Raw genomic sequence first — 4,657 nt, forward strand, 5'->3', positions numbered from 1 at the left:
TAAGAAGCGACTGTATCTTTTAATGTGGAGCAGTGTGTGTGTGTGTGAGTAAGAAGCGACTGTATCTTTTAAGGTGGAGCGGTGTGTGTGAGTAAGAAGCGACTGTATCTTTTAAGGTGGAGCGGTGTGTGTGAGTAAGAAGCGACTGTATCTTTTAAGGTGGAGCGGTGTGTGTGAGTAAGAAGCAACTGTATCTTTTAAGGTGGAGCGGTGCGTGTGAGTAAGAAGCGACTGTATCTTTTAAGGTGGAGCGGTGTGTGTGAGTAAGAAGCAACTGTATCTTTTAAGGTGGAGCGGTGCGTGTGAGTAAGAAGCAACTGTATCTTTTAAGGTGGAGCGGTGCGTGTGAGTAAGAAGCAACTGTATCTTTTAAGGTGGAGCGGTGTGTGTGAGTAAGAAGCGACTGTATCTTTTAATGTGGAGCGGTGTGTGTGAGTAAGAAGCGACTGTATCTTTTAATGTGGAGCAGTGTGTGTGAGTAAGAAGCGACTGTATCTTTTAAGGTGGAGCGGTGTGTGTGAGTAAGAAGCGACTGTATCTTTTAATGTGGAGCGGTGCGTGTGAGTAAGAAGCAACTGTATCTATTAAGGTGGAGCAGTGTGTGTGAGTAAGAAGCAACTGTATCTTTTAAGGTGGAGCGGTGTGTGTGAGTAAGAAGCAACTGTATCTTTTAAGGTGGAGCGGTGTGTGTGAGTAAGAAGCGACTGTATCTTTTAAGGTGGAGCGGTGCGTGTGAGTAAGAAGCGACTGTATCTTTTAATGTGGAGCGGTGCGTGTGAGTAAGAAGCAACTGTATCTTTTAAGGTGGAGCAGTGTGTGTGAGTAAGAAGCGACTGTATCTTTTAATGTGGAGCGGTGCGTGTGAGTAAGAAGCAACTGTATCTTTTAAGGTGGAGCGGTGCGTGTGAGTAAGAAGCGACTGTATCTTTTAAGGTGGAGCGGTGCGTGTGAGTAAGAAGCGACTGTATCTTTTAAGGTGGAGAGGTGTGTGTGAGTAAGAAGCGACTGTATCTTTTAAGGTGGAGAGGTGTGTGTGAGTAAGAAGCGACTGTATCTTTTAAGGTGGAGAGGTGTGTGTGAGTAAGAAGCGACTGTATCTTTTAAGGTGGAGCGGTGCATGTGAGTAAGAAGCGAATGTATCTTTTAAGGTGGAGCGGTGTGTGTGAGAAAGAAGCGAATGTATCTTTTAAGGTGGAGCGGTGTGTGTGAGAAAGAAGCGAATGTATCTTTTAAGGTGGAGCGGTGTGTGTGAGTAAGAAGCGAATGTATCTTTTAAGGTGGAGCGGTGTGTGTGAGTAAGAAGCGACTGTATCTTTTAAGGTGGAGCAGTGTGTGTGTGTAAGAAGTGACTCTATCTTTTAAGGTGGAGCGGTGTGTGTGAGTAAGAAGCGAATGTATCTTTTAAGGTGGAGCGGTGTGTGTGAGAAAGAAGCGAATGTATCTTTTAAGGTGGAGCGGTGTGTGTGAGTAAGAAGCGAATGTATCTTTTAAGGTGGAGCGGTGTGTGTGAGTAAGAAGCGACTGTATCTTTTAAGGTGGAGCAGTGCGTGTGAGTAAGAAGCGACTGTATCTTTTAAGGTGGAGCGGTGCGTGTGAGTAAGAAGCGACTGTATCTTTTAAGGTGGAGCGGTGCGTGTGAGTAAGAAGCGAATGTATCTTTTAAGGTGGAGAGGTGTGTGTGAGTAAGAAGCGACTGTATCTTTTAAGGTGGAGCGGTGCATGTGAGTAAGAAGCGACTGTATCTTTTAAGGTGCAGCGGTGCGTGTGAGTAAGAAGCGAATGTATCTTTTAAGGTGGAGAGATGTGTGTGAGTAAAAAGCGAATGTATCTTTTAAGGTGGAGCAGTGTGTGTGTGTAAGAAGCGACTCTATCTTTTAAGGTGGAACTGTGTGTGTGAGTAAGAAGCGACTGTATCTTTTAAGGTGGAGCGGTGTGTGTAAGTAATAAGCGACGGTATGGGAGTAAAATAATGAATCTCACCTTTAAAGAAGTTTTCTTTGTAGATTCTTGCCTCTTTAACGCAGTTACGGTTCCTGATGAATATGGAATTGGTGTCTGAACATTGCTGTGAGGATTTGATGGAATTCCCTAATGGGTAATTTTGGAAACAATTCTTACAAGCTTGATTTGACTATGAGCCACAGACCTAGACGTCTGAATCTTCTTCACGGAAAAGCATGACTCGACATGGGAACCTCTGGAGCAGCTGCACATGAGGCAAACACGGGCACTATGCTCAATACGAAGCGCTGGCCAGAGGGGTGTAAAGACCCCCAGCTTTAAGTTATAGATCAGGAGGTGGATTGACATCTGAGATATTCATCCATCTCTATACGCTGCCATCAAATCCTCACAGCAGTGTTCCAGAGTCTTGTCCAAAAACATCCCAAAGCGGAAGAATCATGGACAGGAGCACGCCATAACTCCTGGAGTTGTGAACTTTCTGAGAGCGGCAGAGTGACCTCGGGTCAGTGGCATTAATCAGGTCCGTCCTAAATCACCGTCCACTCCGAGGCTGATGAAGACAGAGGACAAGAACCTGGAGAACCGAAGACGACCGAGGCTGACAGAGAGGAACCCATCCATCCTCCTCACTCCTCTCTCCGCGGGACTGTCTCGCAGATGTGGGCTCCTCTGAAGTGGAAGGCTGCTCAAATCAAAGCCCCCTGTCTCTGACGTCTGGGAGAAATGTGATTAGAATCTGGAGCTCACCCAGGAGACCACTTTCCTCATTTACCTCTTTTTCCTTCTTTACCTCGTTCCTCGAGCTGGTGATAATCAGCGATGGCCTGCAGCAACACGCAGCCGGGTCACTCCGACATCGACCTCCTCCTCCATCGAGTTTCACAGCCTTTAGGGACCCCCGGATTAGCCCCCCGCTCGGATCATGTAACCGGGTCGTGGTTCTGCTCCCTCTACGGAGGCCCGGGGAGTCAAAACACAACAGCAAATGAAAGACGAGAGGGAGACAACTTAAAACGAGAGTGCTGAGAGACAAGGGCTCGGTCCCAGTCGTGTACTACACACTAATACTACACAGTGTATACCCTGTACTCAGTTTGGCAGAGTGTAGTACACAAAATATTAACATATTCCATTGTTCCTTACGTCGTATTGAGCTGCATTTGCAAAGCGATCTGTCATTATTTTTCAAAGCTGAAACTCAAGTATCTCCCTCCACACTACGTAGTGCACAGTGTAGGTTATAAACTGCACAATTTTAGAGCCAAAACTTTCAGTTTATGTGAGATAATAAAAACGTGTACAATCGATATAAACCTCATGTCCTTCTGGCTAACGTTTCTGTGTGTGGTATTTGGTTGATAATCTGTGAACTGCGCCAGTTAGGAAGTAGGGCACTATTTTCCACACAGAGGGAGAAGCTCCTCCCTTTCTGTTTCCCGATGGACTGTGGGACAATAGTGTCAATCTTTTTTGTGTACTCAACTTTCACACTTGTAGCTAAACTGCACACTCCAACACTAGTATAAATTAATACAAAGTGTGCAATTGGAACATAGCTAAGACAACAGCAGTGGCCACACCCCCTGTTCTTATTGGCTCATGGTAAGACAGGACACACCCACATCACAAATAACTTGCCATTGTTCATTGGTGTGATCTGTGTGATTAAACGCCAGTCCACAATCTACCTCAGTGTGATTAAACCCCACTCCACGGTCTACCCCAGTGTGATTAAACCCCAGTCCACAATCTACCACAGTGTGATTAAACCCCACTCCACAATCTACCACAGTGTGATTAAACCCCACTCCACAATCTACCACAGTGTGATTAAACCACACTCCACAATCTACCACAGTGTGATTAAACCCCACTCCACAATCTACCCCAGTGTGATTAAACCCCACTCCACATTCTACCCCAGTGTGATTAAACCCCAGTCCACAATCTACCTCAGTGTGATTAAACCCCACTCCACAATCTACCACAGTGTGATTAAACCACACTCCACAGTCTACCACAGTGTGATTAAACCCCACTCCACAGTCTACCACAGTGTGATTAAACCCCACTCCACAATCTACCACAGTGTGATTAAACCCCACTCCACAATCTACCACAGTGTGATTAAACCACACTCCACAGTCTACCACAGTGTGATTAAACCCCACTCCATAATCTACCCCAGTGTGATTAAACCCCACTCCACAATCTACCACAGTGTGATTAAACCCCACTCCACAGTCTACCACAGTGTGATTAAACCCCACTCCATAATCTACCCCAGTGTGATTAAACCCCACTCCACAATCTACCCCAGTGTGATTAAACCCCACTCCACAATCTACCCCAGTGTGATTAAACCCCACTCCACAATCTACCACAGTGTGATTAAACCCCACTCCATAATCTACCCCAGTGTGATTAAACCCCACTCCACAATCTACCACAGTGTGATTAAACCCCACTCCACAATCTACCACAGTGTGATTAAACCCCACTCCACAATCTACCACAGTGTGATTAAACCCCACTCCACAGTCTACCACAGTGTGATTAAACCCCACTCCATAATCTACCCCAGTGTGATTAAACCCCACTCCACAATCTACCCCAGTGTGATTAAACCCCACTCCACAATCTACCCCAGTGTGATTAAACCCCACTCCACAGTCTACCCCAGTGTGATTAA

This window comes from Hoplias malabaricus, chromosome 2 (assembly GCF_029633855.1).
Source record: "Hoplias malabaricus isolate fHopMal1 chromosome 2, fHopMal1.hap1, whole genome shotgun sequence".
Taxonomy (NCBI): Eukaryota; Metazoa; Chordata; class Actinopteri; order Characiformes; family Erythrinidae; genus Hoplias; species Hoplias malabaricus.